The 21535-nt window shown below is 35.9% G+C and overlaps 1 protein-coding gene and 1 long non-coding RNA gene across 15 annotated transcripts in view; one reads left to right on the forward strand and one right to left on the reverse strand.

Moving 5' to 3' along the window:
- The window catches only part of LOC144321982 (uncharacterized), a 566375-nt gene that overhangs the window by 267583 nt on the left and 277257 nt on the right, over window positions 1-21535 (reverse strand). The window lies entirely within an intron of this gene.
- The window catches only part of LOC144321983 (uncharacterized), a 67554-nt gene that overhangs the window by 22007 nt on the left and 24012 nt on the right, over window positions 1-21535 (forward strand). The window contains exon 2 of the long non-coding RNA XR_013387533.1: window positions 5110-5177. This is a non-coding gene — a long non-coding RNA (uncharacterized LOC144321983). The remainder of the gene's footprint in view (window positions 1-5109; window positions 5178-21535) is intronic.

Below are 21535 nucleotides of genomic sequence, written 5' to 3' on the forward strand. Positions count from 1 at the left end.
GAGGATAGTGAGAAAACTGAAAACAGGAGCAGAAGCAGGAGTCCAGACAAATGTATAACTGCAGTAGAAAAAGTAGATATTAATCCCAATAACTTGAAATTCAACAGTGAATTAGCCAAAACTATTAGAAAAATTCATTCTATAATTTCAACCTACAAATTGACAAATCTGTTACTTAAGTATCTAATAAATTTCACATCATTTATATCAAAATCAAGCATCAGTTTGAGCTCATGAATGGGATAAATTGAATACAGTAGAAGGTTATTAAAGAAGGATATTTGGAATGCAATGAGAGAACTTTAAAAGATGTCATAAAGAGGCTAGTATTTTTAACAACATCTATTGAATTTATTAATAGAGTGAAAGAGTCCACATAACACAAATTGGTTTACTTTGGGAAACTGAAGTTTGGAGTTTATATTACAGCAAGCAATTTTACATATTGGACCTGTTGAAAGTCCCAAGGATCTAGCAGTTTCTCAGTTTATGTTACCTTTTTTAAGAAAATAAATAATTTTGCAGCATTCTCTTCTTCTTTTATATATGTATATAATAAAAATATATGTACATAATACTTTTTAATTTATGAGGAATACATATGAATACATAATAAACAATTATTATATATATAATTCACACATATTTAACTTGATAGATCATTTGATATCACTACCTATAATGCTTATGGAGACACATCTCTTCTGATATAAAAGGGGACTTAGTGCATCTAAAAGTATTTAAATAACAGAAAATGATACATTACCATTATTTTTTCACATATTTATGAAGTTTAAGATATTTTTAGAAACACAGATGGATGGGTGGATAGAAGGATGAACGATCATAGGTTTTGTGTGGTTTAAAGGTGATTTGTCTTAGCTTAAGAGAAGAAGAAAAATCACTACAGATAGAGATATTTTTGTGTTAAAAAAATGGGAATAATTACATGAAGAATTTCATGTAGAACTAGATAATAGGTATTTAACACATAACTTCCCATATATAAAACAGGGCTAATTAAGCAATGTTTTTCACATAGCGATAACCCTCACGTCCTTGATAATTTTTAAAATCTGTTTTCTATTTCTTTAATTCCATATATGAGTGAGGAAATAAATTAAACATTGTATTTAATTTTAACTAATTTTAACAAGCCACACATAGTTATTTAAATACTTACAGTACTGGACAGTGCAGGATCAGATTATCTCTAGTCTACCTTCAGACAACCCATGTAAGCGTCAGAAATATTCTGTCTAGAAAGGCACTATATATTGTATACAAATATGTCCAGGCCTGGCTTCTTGCTCACTCTCCAACATTAGATTTCTTCATTTATCTGTTATTTTCTTCTCTTGACATTATTCCTTAATGCAAAACAATGAATTATGCATATACATTTACAGCTGTTTAAACGAAAAGATAAGTGATTTAAAACATGTGAGCATGCTTCCTGAAATGGTGTCTAACATTTACATTTAAAGAACGAGCTAAGAGTTGCTATTTGCAAAGATTTCCCAGGATGTTAACATTAACTATTTAAGGTAGGCTCTGCATAGTATTTTATTTTATTTTTTTTAAGATTTAATTTATTTATTAATGAGAGACACAGAGACAGAGACAGACACAGACACATAGGCAGAGGGAGAAGAAGGCTCCCGCAGGGAGCCCAATATGGGACTTGATCCTAGAACCCAGATCATGACCTGAACCAAAGATAAGCACTCAACCACTGAGCCCCCCAGGTGCCCCTGCACAGCATTTTATGAAAAGTGACTTATTTACTCTTTGCAACAAAGAGAAAATGGTCTTAGTAAAAACAAACAAACTAGAAACAAAAAACAAAAAGCAGGTTTCAAGTCTGCATCCCATGTTCTCACATGTCAAAAATAAACAATTCCCATATGGAATTAAAAAGCATCTCACACAAAGTCAATATCCCCACCTGACCACTGTGATACCATGGGGTAGAACCAGCTTTCATGACTCCTCCACTCCCATGCTGCTTCAAAAACTGCTTCAGGGAGCTGTTTCACACAAAGCACACATATGGGCCCTGCTTGGCCCCAAGAGGCTGAGGTACAATGGCTGCAGACACAGATGCTAGAGAGGAGAAAAACATCACCATTTAATTCTCTGCTCTCTCATCACTTCTCGGCCTTTTGGCTAAGATCAAGTGTAATTCTCTGCTCTTGAGTCTGTCTGCCTTTCTGCCATGGCATCTTCTTACTTTCAGCCCTGCCCACTCTTACCCAGGCCATGGACGCACAAGGAAGTTGTCTAGGGTAGGACAGAACTGAAGTGCTCAAATGACGTATGGGCGCGGTGAATCTTATGGACAGTTGTGCCTTCCTCAGTCCATCTGGAATTTGGTATTTGGCAGGCAAGGAGTAGCATTATCATTAACCCTACTGGCTATGGAATCAGACAAGTTGCCTCTGGTGGGTGAGTTATTTAAACTTTGTGTGTCCAAATTACCCCATCTGTAAAATAACAATAGTGATAGCTGCCTTGGGGAATGGTTATTAGGAAAAACTAAATAATATACATGAATTTGTTCCCTGGTTCTTCAAATGGCAGCAACTACAATTTTTAAAAGGAAAAAATTAATAACTAAAGGGGTAATTGACTGTAATTGAATAACTGATCTTAAGAAGTGCTTATGATCCAGCTTTACTTTCTTACTCTACCCCGTGTTTGATTCTGCTCCCCGTCGATACTGTGAGCCATTTTTAAACACAAATTACTTTTACCTGCACGTTCTGTCTCCCTGACTGATTCCTAACTGAAGGAACACTCCAATCCTAATATCGCCACAATTGTACTTTTTTTTTCTCTTCAAATGTAACACCATTTCCAGGATTTCCTTTATTCATGAAATACTGGCATTCACTCACCATTAAAGTGATCTTTCACTCTTTCCTTTCACAAAATTAGTGTCCAAGTCACATAAATTCCATAATATTGACATGTCTTAAATAAAATTTCTTCTTTCTCCCATAGCTACTATGTTACTAGAGACTCTTAATATCCCATGCTAAAGTCATTCTTACGGTTGTCTAGTGGCCCATCTGCCTCCATTTATGACCCCCTCTGAAGCACTCAAGTGTCTTTCATATAATGCAATCTGATCATGTCACTCTCTTGCTTGGAGGCCTGCAGTGATTTCAATTGTTTATATTATAAAACCCAAATTTCTCATCATAGTACACAAAACTACTTATTTATGGCCCTGTCTTTCTTTCTGGACTCATCTCTTACTGTATTCTACTTTCTAGTTTTACAAAACTACCTAGAGACTCTCCAACGTTGTTCCACGTTGTATCCATTTTGGATATTAGTAACAAAAATCTACCCAAAGCATCTAGAGCCCAAAATGGCAAGGGGTACGTGTGACAAACGATGAATAGCTCATAGATTCTGATGGGGTTAAAAGTACAACTTAGCCCATAGGGAGTGAAATTCTGAATTAGAAAGTCTCTATTAAGTTGTTATTTATTGCATGGCATTTAGTCTATGTGTCCCTAAGTCTGCACCATTCTTTACATGTTCTTGACATGGTTTCCTTACTCAGCTCATCTTATACATGGAATACCTTGTCCATAGTTCAGATGCCTCCTAGCTCCAGAGCCCATCATCAACTGATGATTCTGCTCTGTATCACTGAGTTAAAAACCTAGCTGAACTCATCACTACTTAGGGAAAATCTTAGATTGATAATCAGACCATATGTTGGTTTCTTAAGTTTGTATGTCCTCTACTCACAAACCAGTGTCTTTCTCTCTGGAAAAAAAAATAAGAAAGGAAATATTGAGCATTATTTCTGTGTATTCCATTATACATGGAATACCTTGTCCATAGTTCAGATGCCTCCTAGCTCCAGAGCCCATCATCAACTGATGATTCTGCTCTGTATCACTGAGTTAAAAACCTAGCTGAACTCATCACTTCTTAGGCAAAATCTTAAGATTGATAATCAGACCATATGTTGGTTTCTTAAGTTTGTATGTCCTCTACTCACAAACCAGTGTCTTTCTCTTTGGAAAAAAAAATAAGAAAGGAAATATTGAGCATTATTCCTGTGCAGATTCATAGAGACAGGAGAAGCAGGCTCCATGCAAGGAGCTCTAGCAGTTTAAGCTATAAGCATCAGATGGGTGTGGAAAGTTCATTGGTTAACCTACATAAAGCCTTTGTGTTTCCACCTGCAATACACTTTTATCCCTCTTGTCTGCTGGTGATATCTATCCACTTTTCAAAATGTTATAGCCTTCAAGAGGACAGGGATTATGCTTTGCTTCTTGTTTTATCTCCAGCCCGGAAAACATTAGACAACCTATAAATAGCTATTGAATTAATGAATACATATATTGTTGTCATTTCCCTTAAAATCTTTCCTATTGTTTGCCAAAACGTTTGCCTCCCTTTTACCCTATTATTGTACCCTCTATGCTACCTTTATTTGAAACTACAAATAATGATGTCTTTATTTGATTCCATCACTTTACTGGACTGCAAGATCCTTGAGGAAACATCATGATTTATTAATTCTGACAGTATTTCTAACCTATTGCAGTTTCTGAGAACTGCCTGTTGAACGAATGACTGAAACGATGAGCAACTACAACAAGCCCTTTATACTCCAATGTCTTTTCTGATTGATTTGTCCTTTAGGACAGCATTGCTTTATGTAAGGTTATATGGTTCTGTAGGAAGCAGAAATAAGTAAACATGCACAAAACTTGTCATTGTGCAGAACATTCCTCACAACCACAAGCAAAAACATTTCAGCCTATTGCTGCTCCTAGTTTGGTTGGACATCCACTAAAGAAAGTTGTCTTGATCATACCCACTCTTTGAAGCCCACTCAGGAGAGTTTGCTAAAGGTCCTGATACAAAACTTTAACTGAGTTGCCCCCAGGACGCAATTATAAAAGTCTGGCCCTATGGGATATATTAATTGGCTCTGTTTTAATATCCTTTTATCAAGGCATACACATTTCTTTTGTCGGAGATCATCTAAAGAGTGTATCATATGCCAAAAATAATCAGATGTATTGTTCTTCCATTTCCTTAATGAACTCCACCATACTTTGTCTTTTCCAGTAAATTGCAAGTGACTCACGATTTGGAAATTAATTCTAAAAGAAAGCAACTTTCCAAGCAAGGAAATGGTAAGTATTAACTTGAGTGTAGGACCATATGTCAGAGTTAATGCCCATCAGGGATTTCTTCCCTAATGATTTCTTTCTGCAGCTAATGAAAAGCAGAGTTTTTGAACTTTGAATAGTGGCCAATTCTTTGTATATTTACCAACTTGTTTTCAAAGCTAATTAGTGCTTTACAAGCTATAAATATTTGTATCTTTTAAAATAATATATCTCTATAGAATAAAATAGAAGGTGAAATTCTCTAAATTCCTATTCTCTGGAAGTAACACTAATGAACACTACAATTTTTTGCACAATTTGTTTTTAATATCATTTAGGGTTGTCAAACATCTTTAGATTTGCTTGATGTTATTAAGGTTGCCTCAAAGTTTTAAACAAATTGATTGAATAAACTAAAAGCAGTATTTTTCAAAAGTATCAAATACTTATCTTTAATTTGTCTGCATTGACGCAGGGTCATCTTAAATGTCCAATATAGACAAGAGTTCTCTTACAATAACCTTGAATAATTACAATGACTGCCCTCTAATTTGTATGTATTTTGTCTTTTCTGCGCTCCTATGACAGTGAAGTGGCTAAATGCTCTTTGAAATAGCCAATTAAATCCACAGTTAATTAACTGCATTAATTATAAGACTTCTTGTACAATAGAAAGTTTCAGGTATTACAAATGAAATTTGCTTCATTTCTTAAAGTATGCAGGTACATTATATTCAGTAAATATGCACTATTGCTTATGGTAAATCCATTCTTTTATTACCAACTTGGGGCCATGGAAGAGACACAGAAATTATTTGGGAACAATTTACTTTAACTTTCCATTGTAACAATAGCCAAATTCATCACATTCTTGTTTTGAAAATGGTATAAACCTACAAGCTACAGTATAAAACTCAAGGTGAAAGCAACGAATAATCAGAACCAGCAGTAAAAGCAGAATTTAACTGCTCCTTTTTGTCTCAAGAGAATGCTAGAGGCAATCAGTGTGTTGTAGCAAAGCCCATCACTGCCCCCAACAGCCTCCTCCCTTCTACAGGTAAAAGGCCAATTCCAAAGCTAGGATCTGAGTCTGAAAGACTCAGATTTCCATTACTAACTTTGTAATCATTGGCACAGCCTTATCTCGGGCTCTAATTGGTTGAGGTTTGCATGAAAGAGGAGAACTTCAAGAGATACAATTAAAGTCATAGAAAACAGAGTCATCAGAAGAGAAGGAGACAATTTGTCTCACCTTTCTGGGCAGAATATTAATCTCAATAAGTAGGCAGATCTGTTTCTGACTAAAAGGATAGAGGTGTAAAAGGCAGTAATAGAACAGGAAAGAAGAATGGGAATGGGGGAATCTAAAGATAAAATTGTGCTATCGTTAAATATCTTTAGAGAAAAGAATGCCTTCTCAGAACACTTAGCACTGAAATACTCATTATTTTACTGAACTTAGTGAAAAGTATTTAAAAAAAAAATTGGGAGAAAATGGTAAATCCCTTGAACCTTATTTTAGTTAATGTATAGTTTTCAGAAAGATATGGTTTATATTTCATGTCATTTGAATGGCATGAGATTATTAATAAATGGCACATAAAAATTAGCCAAATATGATGAATTGAAGTTTATTAAATTATAAGATACCATCCTTTGCCCAAATTATTAATTTAAAAACTTTTTTTTTTAGCACTAGCATAGGGATAATCCTTGAAATGATTTTTTAAAGGATTTTATTTATTTATTCATGAAACATACAGAGAGAGGCAGGGAGAAAGGCAGAGACAGGAGAAGCAGGCTCCATGCAAGGAGCTCAATATGGGACTGGATTACGGGACTCCAGGATCACGCCCTGAGCAGAAGGCAGACTCTCAACCACTGAGACACCCAGGCATCCCTCCTTGAAAGGATTTAACTGAATTAATGTATAGATTGAAGGTGTTACAATCATAGGATAATTTTAGAGTATTAAAAACAGGAAATGGGGCACTGGCTGGCTCCATCAGTGGAGAGTACAACTTTTTATCTTGAGGTTGTAAGTTCGAGCCCCACATTGGGTATAGAGTTTACTTAAAAACAAAATATTTTTAAAAATGTAAAAAAAAAAAAACAAAAAAAATCCCAGGAAGATATATAAATGGTCAGAAGCACATGGCTAAATACATTATTCAGCAAGTAAAAACCACAGTGAAATACACTGCTCTTACACTAGAAGCACTATATAAAAAATTTTAAGACAATGGAAATTAACAAATATTGGTGAGGATGTGTAAAGTTAAAATTGTCACACACAACTAGTGGGAATACAAAATGGTTTGGTCTGTGTGAAAAAGTTTGATTGTTTTTCAATAAATTAAACAAACAAGTATCATATGACCCAGCAATTACATGCTTGGGTATATACCCAAAAGAACTGAAAACAAGTGTTAAAACAAATATCTGCTCACAAACACTTACAATAGGACTATTCATAAAAGTCAGAAAGTGGAAACAACCAAAATGTCTATCAACTGATGCACAGATAAACAAAAGATAGTATATACAATGGAATATATACAATGGAATATTGTATATACAATATACAATGGAATATTATTCAACTATGAGAAGAATGAAGTACTGATATATGCTACCAAATGGAGGAACCTTGAAAAAACATTGTGCCAAGTGAAACAAGCCAGACATAAAAGGTCACATATTTTATGATTCCATATATATGAGACATCCAGAATGGATGAATTCATAGAGATAAAAACAATCAGGCTGGTGGTTGCCAAGGCCACTAATAGAGGGAAAATAGGAAGTGACTGTATAATGGGTCAAGGATTTCCCTCTGGGGTGGTGAAAATGTTCTGGAACTACATAGAATTAATAGTTTTACAGCAATGTAAATTTACTATATGTCAGTGAATTGCATATTTTAAAATTGTTAAAATGGTATATTTTATATTATATGAACTTGATCAGAATTTTTTAAGTATTAGAAAAAGAAATAGAATGGAGGAAAACAGGCATCCTCAAATGAGAGAGAGTAAGTATGTATCTCCAAAAACCAAATCCCATTTTATTTTTTTTACCCTTTACACTCCATAGAACTTGCTAAAAACATTTCACCTTGGAAGTTTACTGATGCTTCTCTTAATGAAGTTCCTTTAATGTCACACTTCCCATAGTGCCCTTTTAACCTCCAAATCCAGGGCTAGAATCAGCAAAAGTCATGTTAATTTTGTGGTGCTTGACCAAGTACATTCTTTACCATATTTTTCATTGACATATGTTATAAAAGAGGCAGGTTTCAAATACTTATTTTCATTTTAATTTATCCATTTAGAAAAAAATAAGTGCTTTGGATTAATGAAAATTACCCTCTCTTTGAACTACTTTAAACAGAGGATTAAAAATTATGGTTCCCACATTTATCCACTTATCCATGAATTCATTTATCCATGAATCCTACTTATTCTTTATTAGAAGCTAAATGTTACAAGTAAGCTTGTTAGTTATAGTTTTGTGCCATAGGCAATTATCTCATGCATGACATTTAACATAAGTGTTAGCCCCTGAGATGTTCAGTCACCAAAACAAACAGATATGCACATCACACTCATTGTAAAATTGCTACCCAACTTAAGCTGCCCATGATGCCTGTACATAAGGCTTCAGGAAATTATTGTTAGCCTGAGGACCACAATCACTAGGGAGGCATACAATCACTAGGATCCATACCAATTACGAACCTCTCACCATCTGGATGCTAATATAAATTTCCCTACAGTAAGTTAAACTTTAACCAGTCTTACAACTTCGGTCAAAAGAAAAAAGGAAAAAGGAAAAAAGGTGTTTCAGCTGCTGCATAAAAAAAACATACCATCTAGCTTTCCAAAACATGCAGTTTAGATGGTTAAGATTACACAGGGGGCAGACCAGGTGGCTCAGCGGTTTAGCGCCACCTTCAGTCCAGGAGACCAGGGACCAAGTCCCACAGTGGGCTCCCTGCATGGAGCCTGCTTCTCCCTCTGCCTGTCTCTCTCTCTCTCTCTCTCTCTCTGTGTGTGTGTGTGTGTGTGTCTCATGAATAAGTAAATAAAATCTTTATTTTTTTAAGAATAAATAAAATCTTTAAAAAAAAGATTACATAGGAAAGAAAGATATTTAAATATGACTTCTAAGTGAATGAAATAGGCTATGCTGAAAACTGAAGAGTCAAACTCCATAGTACAAAAACTACAGTATGGGGATGCCTGGGTGGCTCAGTGGTTGAGTGTCTGCCTTCGGCTCAGGGTGTGATTCCAGGGTCCTGGGATTGAGTCTCACATCAGCTCCCTGTAGGGAATCTGCTTCTCCCTCTGCCTATATCTGCCTCTCTCTCTCTCTCTGTCTCTCATGAATAAATAAATAAATAAATAATAAATAAATAAATAAATAAATAAATAAATAAATAAATAAACAAACAAACAAAATCTTTTAAAAACCTACAGTGTGGAAGATGAGTTAAGTATGATTGAGAAGGATTTGAGAAAGTGAGATGAGACTTTGGCTTCAAGGTATGAATAAGAGCAAATAAGAAGAGAGGAAAAAGGATACCTTGTCAGTCAAGTCAGGCACCAAAACAAAACAAAAGAAAACCCAGGAGTCAAAATCAAAATACTGTGTGAAATAATACTAGTCAAGTTTGACAGAAATCAGGTGGTCATATTGGATATAGTAACCAATAATAAAGTGAGAAAAGCAAAAAGCAAGATGGAGCCAGGATCATTAGATGCCCAGGGAAAGTTTGAATAGATGCACAGGAAAGTGAGTTCACTTGGTATAATGGATTAAAAAAAGAAGAGCAATGGGCTTATATTATAGTGTTCAAAGTTCAAAAAATAACAAGTGCCAAAATTTCAACTTTAGCTTTATATAGCTAGTTAAATATTTTGTTCTCCTTGTCATAAAAGTTAACTTTGATGTGAGTCACATTCAAAATTTAGACATATGGACAACCCAACTTTTCAACTATTATTTTTCTTATATACACAGAAACACAAGGAAACAAAAAATAGGTAAATAAAATCCCCAAATTAGATATTTAATGGTGTCACAGTACACAAAGCAATGGCTTAGACGTATTTTCAATCACCCTTTGTGAAACTACAGTAATGATTTTATTGAGATTCTGTGTGTGTATGTGTATATGTGTATGTGTGTGTTATCTGAAGGGAACAGCCTGAGTTCTATGAGATATGTTTCTTTGCAATAAATAGCATCTTATTAGAAAAAATTTTCTCTGTTCCTGTGCCTAGTGAAAAGGGAAAGGAAATTTCTAAGGAAATCCCTTAGCTTTGATAAGTAAATTAAAGCACCTAATGCTATGGAGACCAAGATAATGCCTGGGGTGAATTAATGGCTAAGAAAACCCAGTTGACAACTTTCATGTTGGTAATAAGATTTAATTTAAAGCTTATGATGGAACAAAGTTGTTTTGTGCAAAATTCCCCTCAGAAATAGATTGTTTTTCTGCAAAATAATTAGTTCACACTTGTCCTTTCTCCAGATCAAGACACACTGGAATTAAAATATCAAAAGTTAAAGATATAGAGAGAATACTAAAATCCAGCAAAAAAAAAAAAAAAAAAATGGTTACATATAAGGGAATCCTCCTAAGACAACTAAGCTGATCTTTCAGCAGGAATTTTATGGGCCAGAAGGGAGTGGCATGATCTATTCAAAGTTCTAAAAGGAAAAAACTTCCAACCAAGAATACACTACCTGGCAAGGTTAACATTCAGAAGTAAGATATAGATAAAGGATTTTCCAGACAGCAAAAACTAAAGGAATTTTCACCACCTCTAAACTGGCTTACAAGAATGATAAAGGAACTTCCTCAAGCTGAAAAGAAAAGGCACTAGTCACAAGGACATACAGAAAAATAAAAATAAAAAAAATAATAAAAAAAAAGAAAAAGAAAAATCTCACTACTAAATGGAAACATATCATACAGGTAGTAGATTAACCACTTATAAAGCCAATATGAAGGTTAAAAGATAAAAGTAGGAAAAATAACTATAACTACAATGATTAGTTAAGAGACATACAAAATAAAAAGATGTAAAATATGGCATCAAAAACAACACATGGTGGTAGGAAGAATAAAAATGTAGTTTTAGAATGCACACAAGCTTAAGATGCTATCAACTTAAAATGGATTGTTTTACATATGATGCTACATGGGAACTTCTTGGCAACCACGCAGTAGAAAGCTATAGTAGATACATAAAAGAAAATGACAATGGAAACTAAACATAACACACACACACACACACACACACACACAAGAAGAAAGAAAGAAAAGAAAAGGAAGGAAGGAAGGAAAAAGAAAAGAAGAAAAAGCCTTACCAAAACACAAGGGAAGAGTAAGGATAGAAAAAAGAAACAGAAACTACAAAAACAGCCAAAAAAAAAAAAAAGATAAAAGTCAACAAAATTGCAGTAAGGACATACCTATCCATGATTACTTTAAATGTATATAGACTAAAATCTCTAATTAAAAGGCAGAGTGGCTGTAAGGATAAATAAATAAGACCTATCTATATGTTGCCTATAAGAAACTCACTCCAGATCTAAGGAAACACAGAGAGTGAATGGATAGAAAAAGACATTCCACGCACATGGAAGGAAAAAAAAAAGCTGATGTAGCTATGCTTATATCAGACAATATAGAATTTAAAATACAAATTGCAATAAAAGACAAAGAAGGGCATTACATCATGATAAAGGGGTCAATACAAAAGAGGATATAATATTTATAAATATTTCTGCAACTTTCTTATTATTTAATCCTCATAAACGAATACAGGGACACTTATTCCAGATACTACAATTTCAAAAATGTACTATCAAGTCACAAAAGTGAGCTCCCTGGGATGTTACTTAGAAATCATGTGGTACACATGCAAAGATATAAATTACTTTTTTGATTTATAATATGTTCAATAATGAGCATGTGTTACTTTTAGGGTAGAAACAGAAATAAATACCATTATTGATATGACAAAATAATTTTATCACAATTCAAAAACACAGTAGGATTTAGATAAATTCAGTTACTCTATAATAAGTCAAAGAAATACAAGGTTGATGTGAAGATAGTAAACATTTAAAAAAGAAAACTCTAGGGATGTTTTAAATCTTAATTATGATGTTATCAGAAAAAATATGATGTAGGAAATCTGACTTTTACACACATTCCTAACTATCCCTTACTTTCACTTTCCCAAACAGTTCTTTTTCTTCTTTTTTCACAGCCAGTGTCATGGAGTGTGAGATTATCTCTCTTTAAGAGTTCAGCACCCTGCTCACTTAGCAGCCTTCAGGATTTGCATAGGTCAAATTATGTCAAGCCAGAACCTAATGTCATAGCTGGCAAAACATATACCATACCAGCAGTTAATGGCCTTTTATAGAAGATAGACACAGAACATAAAGGAAGAGAATATTCAGAAAGAATACCAATTGCAGTGCTTTATTGAAATAGTAATCCCTATTACATTTGTATATGTTGACCAACACATGACAAATGCTCAAAGGATACAATACACATCCTTTTTAGTTTGATCATTGCGATGGAAGTTTTGTATTATTGATGTTATTCAACATCTGGATACAACGCATGCACCTTGAGGTCAGGGAATTTGTCTCACTTATTCTCCAGTATAAGCCTAACACTTAGAAAGGGGCCTAGTGCTTGCACAATTAATATTAGCTGAATGAATGCTTACATAAATCCTTGCTAAATTTAACAAAACTAAAGAATCATATTTCTGGGGCACATGGGTGGCTCTGCTGGTTGAGCATATGGCACTTGATTTTGGCTCAGGTCATGTCCTCAGGGTCCTGAAATTGAGTCCTGATCTGTGCTCAGCAGGGAGTCCACTTGAATTATCTCTTTCCCTTTTCCCTTTGCTCCTCCCCACCACTCTCTCTCTAATAAATAAATAAATCTAAAATAAAAATCATATTTCTTCTGCTTGGGAATATATCCCAATTTGCTATGTTCCGCTAACACTGCAATTTATCTCTGAGTCTCCATTGGCTAAATTACATCAAAGAAAAGTTATTAGATTGGTAGCAAAGATAGTAACTAAGAATAAAGAAAAAATAATAATTTGGACAGTCAAAAATCACACTGGACGTTTTCTTAAAACAGCAAGGGAGACTTCACTCAAATCAACTGCAACAGAGATCAAGACTTTGCAAGGAGGTAGAGACAAAGAACTTAACTCCATTGAAACAGAAGCCTTTGTTTTTAAACATCAGGGAGAGCTATGAGCTAATAGAAAGGTACTGGAGAATGTTGGTCAAAGTGATGAGGCCATCATGTTTGCTATTGGTTCTTATCAAAGTGAAGCTCCTATGCTCTCATAGATAGAAGGCAGGGGGCCCTATATTTTTTGAAGTTTACATTCCATTGGGAGGGTTCCCAGGTACTCCTGGGCTGTAAAACTGTCAAGAGCCTGGGAGAAATTTTTCTTTTCAGAGACAGAGAAAAAATTTACAATTGAAAGTTTTCTTAGATAATTGCTCCTACAAGAGGAAGTCTGGGGCCTATAATCAAGAAGTCTGTCTAAAATTTATTGAAGCTGAGGGTAATAGTAAGGCTATCTTGGTCAGTAAATTTAGAGAGACATTAGAACCAGAATTGTGACATTGGAAAATAGCTGGAAAAATCTAGAATAACTTCTTGAAAAGAATATTATTTTGCATTGTCCTCATGTATAAAAATGTGTTCCTCTACATTGCCTCAAATTCTTTACTTTGCCTTATTATATTTAATGAAGTTACATCGATACTCATTTGAGCTATCTAGCATTCTTTAAAAACCCAAATATTTTTTATCTCACTCAAAAGTAAAAATTACTTTACAATATAAACAGAAAACTATAAATTAGTTTTCAAAAGACTTGGTTGAAGGCAATACAGACACTCCAAAGCCTTGTATAAATTCTGACTTCACATTCTATCACCTGAATGACTTCGTGCAAGTTTTCAAACTATATTGTTTCCTAGTGTATAAGAAAGAGACACACAGAGCTATTGAAATATTTAAATATATTAACATTAAGTGCTTAGAAGTATATAAAACAAAAGTATGATCTATTAGTAGTAGTGTTTAAGAAATGGAGTAATTTTTAAATATCTTCCTAAACCCAGATAAATAAAACCGTTTTTTATGTGTTTCAAATAGAATTCTGACTTGAAATGATTTTTTGTTTTCAATTTGCTCCTTGAAAACAGGTCTTATCTTCTGTCATAAATTTTCTAAACTTATCCAATCAGAAAAAAATTCTTACTGAACTAAATTGGCCATATTTCTTCTGAGATCGATGTTAATTTTTTGGTTATTTACCAAACAATTAACCATAAAATACACGTGTATTAAAACAGTATTTCCTTCAAAGCCATAAATGCAATTGTATAATCGTGAAACAAGACATATGTGTGACCAAATGAACTTTCAACAATTTATGGTTAAGAAAGAAGGCTGCCTTCCTATATTGCCCTTGCCAAAAGGTGAAGTAGTAAATTCTTTTTCAGGCACAGAATCGCAATACATCATCGTAAGTAGTATAAATAATTAGAATTAAAAATTACACATGAGGAGAGTGATATCACTAAGATGATGACATAGGATGTTCCTGACTTCACTCCCCCTGACAAAAACAACTATCATCTCTTCAAGAACAAAACAAAACTAAGAGAATCCTAACATGCGAATGAGCCTGAAGCACACTCCCAACCCCCCCCCCCCACAGGACCACATACACCACATTATTAGATGGGTGAGAAAAGTGGCTACATGTTGGCCACATTGCCCCTCCTCCAGGCCAGCACAGTACCATCTGGAGAGGTCTCTCCTGGGACTCTGATGCCTCCAGAGAGAAAGGAAAACTCAGGGGGGAAAACCAGCCCCCTTCCTTTGTGGGAATTATGGGTCCCTTTCTGGGGAGCCCTTACTCTGATCTTGCACTACTGGGAATCTGATGATGAGAAAGGGAGAGGGAAAGGGATTTGGGACAACCAGCATATGGACCTAGCAGAGTTTAACATGCAGTGCCCAGGTAGGAATCCCAACCAGCAGCTCTGCTCATTTGCAGAAACAAGTCAAGGGATGTACTCTGACCCAGAAACTTGGTGAGGTGCAGACTTGCCTTATTAAATGAAGACTTCTGCTGCACTAGATCCCAGTTTGCCCAGGCACAGGCGAGGTGCTGAGTTACAGCCCCGTCCACTGTAGAGAGTGCCTTCTAGCCCCTTCTGACCAGAAGTAGCTCAGGGGCACCGAAGCCAAGAGGCAGGTGAGCAGAGATGATTGCTCCCTAGAGGCCGACACTGGCACGGAGGCTTCCCAGGCTACGCACACAGACAGGAGGATTAACTCATAGCCCGAGAGTAGCTGTAGGCCCTTCCCAACTGGAGAGACTGGGAAAAAGGGTAGCCCAGAGCAGCCCCATTCCGCCTCACCTAAGCAAAGCTGCTGAGACACAGCCCCACTCACTGGGAAGAGTGTCTTCTGGCCCCATCTGACCAGAAGAAGTAGTAGAAATACCCGAAAGGTACACAGCCCAGCGGGAGGTGGGCTCAGAGGACTTTTGCTTTTTGGAGCCGCGCTGGACCAGGGAGACGCGGGCTCAGGTGAGTGCGGCGTGAGGGCCCATAGCGCAGCGGGGGACGGGGGCAGGTGATTGGAGGGCAGGGCGGTGACCGGTGACCGGACGGCGGGCGCGACCCCGCAGTGCTCAGGACCAAGTCAGCGCAGTGGCTTTGGGGCCTGGCGCTCCCGGGCTCCCCCGGGCGGCCCTGACCACGCGGCCCTGGGCCCGGAGCCGCCGTCGCCCTGCCGGGAGGTGCTGCGCCTCTCGGGCCTACTTGCTGGCGTCCGCCGGCTGCTGTGCCGGGGCACGTGGGCTACCGCGTGGCCACTTTCCACGACTGGGAGGAGCGGCCCCGAGCTGCAGAGCCAGCCCAGGAGGCCCGCGCCGACTCAGCCCGCGGGGGGAGGCCTTCGGACCCCCAGCCCATTCCCACCGACAGCCTTTCCTCCCACCGCCCATTAGAGTTTATTTTCTGACGCTGTTTAGTTGGAGCGTGGACAACGGGAACTTGGGGGTTCCGTGTACCAGCTGTGGGTCCCTCCTCCTCTTTGCTGCAAAGGAGGCAGAGACCCCTTCTCGCTCTGCAGGAAGCCTGCCTGGTTCAGCCGTTTCCTTGCATGCGGCCGAACATGTGTGATGTCCTAAGTCAAACCCCATCTCTGGACTGAACGGTGCCAGGTTACTGGACTCCTCAGAATCTTGGGGGGAGCCTGGGGTCTCCACTGCACTCATGCAGGGGAGGGGAGGTTTGCCCATGACCCAGGCAACCACTATAGGAGAACGGGAAGAGAGTCGGGGAGAGGAGTGAGGGGCAGCGTGAGCAGGGCTGAGGCCATCTGAGAATCCGGGGTCTAGGCTTCCGTGTGCAGGGGCGGCTCTGGAGCCTTGGCCTGAACACCCTTGGAGCCGAGTCAAAAGTACATCAACTCAGTCCCACAGGACATAGCAAAAAACAAAACAAAACAAAACAAAACAAAAAACAAACAGAGCTAATAGCTTGTAGAGCAAAGCCAGGGGCCATGTTTAGCCAGAGAACTTGTGGTGCAGGTCAGCTTGAGTTAATACAACAAACTAAGAGCTTTACTGGTTTTAGATCTACTTCTCCCTCTAGACCAAGCAGGGAATCTAATTTGTAGCCCTTCTCATTGCTGAATACAGTGTTTAGCTTGTCCAACCAGAGAAACTAAGCAGAGCATGCAGAAAGCTATGTAACCCACTGAACAGCTCCATATGCATTGGCATTTTAACAGAGTACATAGTCTGTGGCTTCTACCAACCACAGAGCAAAAATGCTGGGCTCTCCTGACCAAGAAATTCAGTGTGGACTCAGGTCTGATTTGGATCATGAAACAACAAATTCTACAAGCCCTGAGTCCTGTCCTGCTCCCCTTCCAGAGAACAGAAGCTAACTCATAGCTCTATCTGCTGCCGAATATAGTATACAGCCCTGACAATCTAGTAAGCCTAAACAGAGAATTAAAGCAGACATGGAGCCCATCTTACAGCCTCACATAGGTAGGGAATCAGGCCAGCAGTTCTATCTAACTTTTCTCAGCCAGTAGCACATCCTCCCATGCCTATACTGAGAGTTTGAATAGCTACTTCACTCAAAATAGACCATAATAGTAGGCCTACCTGCCCAAATACATTATCAACAGACACACACAGAAAACTAAACTGAACTGACTGGTAAAGAACTGTCTCTGCCAAAGCAAACCCGTAAAGTCTGAAATAGGAGCCACATTATTCAAATGCACAGACACCAACACAAAAGAATCAAGGAATGAAAAATCATAACATCACCAAAGGAAACTAATAAAAATCCAATAACGGACTCTAAAAATATGAAGATTTAGAACTGTCAGAAAAATAATGTAGAATAATCATTTTTAGGAAGTCTGGTGAATAATAAGAAAACACAGACATACAATAAATGAAATTAAGAAAACAATACATGAACAAAATGAGAAGCTTTATAAGGAAGCAGCAACCAGCAAAACAAACAAATGGAAGTACTAGAGTTGAAAAATATAAAAAATGCAGTGAGTAATTAGTTTCAAAAGTGGACTGGATGATGCAGAAGAAAGAATGAGTGACCTGGAGGATAAGACGTTGGAAATTACCCAGTCAGACATGAAAAAGGTAAAAAAAAAAAAAAATGAAAAGGGAATAAGAGGGACACCTTGGTGGCTCAGCAGCTGAGCAATTGCCTTTGGCTCAGGGCATGATCCCATGGTCCAGGATCAAGTCTCACATCAGGCTACTTGCAGGGAGCCTGCTTCTCCCTTGGCCTATGTCTCTGCCTCTGTGTGTGTGTGTGTGTGTGTGTGTGTGTGTGTCTTTCATGAATAAATAAATAAAATCTTAAAAAAAGAAAAAGGGATAAGAAAGCTTCAGGGCCTCATGGGAAACAAACAAACAAACAAAAAGAAACATTATTTACAATACGGGAATTCCAGAAGGTAAAAAGAAAGAGAAAGGGACAGAAAATATATCTAAGAAAATAATAGCTGACCCCTTCTCTACCTCAGGAAAGAATTGGACATCCAGAACCAAGAGACTCTAAAGATTCCAGATAGGCTAAACCTAAATAGGACCACATTAAAATACATTACAATTAAATCATCAAAAGTCAAAGACACAGAATTTTAAAAGCAGTGTGAAAAAAAGAGAATTACATACAAGGTACTCCCATAAAAAGTAAAAGAACACTAATATAAAAACACAGAAAGTTTTATCCCATCAAGCTTAAAAGATTTTTTACACAGTGAAGGAAACCAACAATAAAACAAAAGACAACGTACTGAATGGGAGAAAACATTTGCAAATGATATATCTGATAAGGAGTTAATATCCAAAATATATAAAGAACCCATACAACTCAATACCGCCAAACAAACAACAAAACCAAAGTAATCCAATAAAAAAAAAATGGGCAGAGGATATAAATACACATTATTTCAAAGAAAATATACAGAAATTCACAGACACACAAAGATAAGTTCAACATCATTAATCATCAGGGAAACACAAATCAAAACCAGAGTGAGACATCACATCACACCTGTTAGAATCATTAGTATCAAAAAGACAAGAAATAACAAGTGTTGACAAGTATTTGGAGAAAAAGAAAACTTTGTGCACTGGTGGTAGAAAAGCAAATTGGTCAGGTGCAGTGGAAAACCAGTATTGAGGTTCCTCAGAAAATTAAAACTAGAAATACCATATAATCCAGTAATTCTACTACTTGGCATTTACCCAAAGAAAATAAAAATATAATTTAAAAAGATATATATAATCCTATGTTTACTGCAGTATTATTAAAATAGCCAAGACTTGGAAACAACTCAAGTGTCTATCACTACATGAATGTACAATGAAGATGTAACATATATATCATATATATATATATATATATATATATCATATATATGATAATATATTGGAATATTATTCAGCCATAACAATGAATGAAATCTTACCTTTTGTGAGAACATGGATGGACCTAGAGGACACTATGCTAAGTGAAATAAGTCTGACAGAGAACAACAAATATATGACTTAAATATGAAATCTAAAAAACAAAACAGAACAAAACAAACAAAAACCAAAACAGACTCATAAATACAAAGAATAAACTGGTATTTGCCAGAGAGGAGGAGAGTGGGGAGATGGATAAAATAGTTGAATGGGATCAATAGTTAAAACTTCTGGTTATAAAATAAATGCAGCAGAAAGATGAAAAGCACAGCATAGGGAATACAGTTAATATTGTAATAATGTTATATGGTGGTTACATTTATCATGGTGCTCATTAAGTAATGTATAGAATTTTTGAATCACTATATTGCACACCTGAAAATATAACAGTACATGTCAATTATACTTCAAATAAAAAAAATTAGGGAATAATGGGATGATGTATTTAAAATATTGAAAAAAAAAGTAACTGACCAAACGATCAAAAAATATGAAAACACAAAAAGACACCAGGATAAGAAAGAAGGGGACCATAAATCTACAAAACAACTAGAAAACAATAAATAAAACAGCAATAGTAAATCCTTACCTATCAATAATAATAATTAAATGTAAATGGATTAAATTCTCCAAACAGAAGATATAGAATGCCTGAATGGAAAAAAAGCAAACAAGATACAACAATATACAGCCTACAGAAAATTCAAGTTAGCCTGAAAAACACATATAGACTAAGACTAAAGGGATAGAAAAGATATTTTAAGCAAATAGCAACTGAAAGAAAAGAAAAGCAGAAGAGCTATAATTACATCAGATAAAATAGACTGTAAACTAAAACTGATAAAAAGAGAAAAATAATGTTATTATATAATGGTCAATGTATCAAGAAAATATAACAATTGTAGATATTTATGTGTCTAACATCAGGGCACCTAATACATATAGCAAAAACTAACAGTTAAAAAAAGAAATAAATGATAATACAGTAATAATTGAGGGCTTTAATACTGCATTCTCAATAATGGATAGACCATTCTGACAGAGAATCAATACGAAAACAATGGATTTGAACATTATAGATCAAATGGACCTAACAGCCATATATACAACATTCTCTCCAACAACATCAGAATAAACATTCTTCTCAACATTAAATGGGACATTTTCTAGGATAGACCGTATGTTAAGCAAGTCAACAAATTCAAGAAAATAGAAATCACATTTCTCTGACCATAATGACATGAAACCAGAAATCAGTAAGAGGCAAATTCACAAATATATGGAAAGCAAACAACGCTCTGCTGAACAACAAAGGAATCAAAAAAGAAATTAGAGGGTAACTAAAAAAGTATACTGAGATAAACAAAAAAGGCAAATGCAACATAACAGAATTCATGTCATGCCATGCAACAAAAGCTATTCTAAACAATAAACAACTATAATAAGAAGCAAAACAGATTGAAATAAGCACCCCAACTCCACTTTAAAAACTTGAAAAAGAAGAAAAAACTGGACCCAAGTTTAGCAGGAGAAAAAAATAATAAAGATTAGGGTAGAAATAAATAAAATAGAGCACAATAATAATAAAACAATAGAAAAGATTAACCAAATTAAGAGTTGGTTCTTTAGGCAGCTCCTTCGTCCCATGCTTTAATAAAAACACCTATTTGCACCTATAAAAAAGAGTTGGCTCTTTAAAAATATAAACAATATTGATAAACTCTCAAGTAGACTAACAAGGAAAAAATTTAAAATTACTCAAATCAACAAAATTATAAAAGAAATAGGCAACAATATAAGTGATAACACATGAAATTTAAAGAATCATAAGAGGCTATAATAAAAAATTATACAACAAACTAGATAACCTAGAAAAATAGAGAAATTCTTAGAAATACAAAACTTACCAAAACTGAAACAGGAAGAAACAGAAAATTTAAGCGGATCAATTACTAGTAAGAAGATAGAATTGGTAATCAAAAATCTTCCTAAGAAGTAAAGCCCAGGAACAAATGGCTTCACTGGTGAATTTTACCAAACATTTAAAGAAGAATTACATTTTCCAAATTCTTCCAAAAAATTAAGGAGAAGGGAACATTCTCAAACTCATTTTACATGGCCAGCATTATCCTGATACCACACCAGAAAAGTATACTACTAGGGAAAACAAAACAAAACAAAAAACTATAGGCCAATATCCCTGATGAATATACACACAAAAATTCTCAATAAAATACTAGCAAATAGAATTCAACATAACACTAA

Source organism: Canis aureus, chromosome 10 (assembly GCF_053574225.1).
Source record: "Canis aureus isolate CA01 chromosome 10, VMU_Caureus_v.1.0, whole genome shotgun sequence".
Classification (NCBI taxonomy): Eukaryota; Metazoa; Chordata; class Mammalia; order Carnivora; family Canidae; genus Canis; species Canis aureus.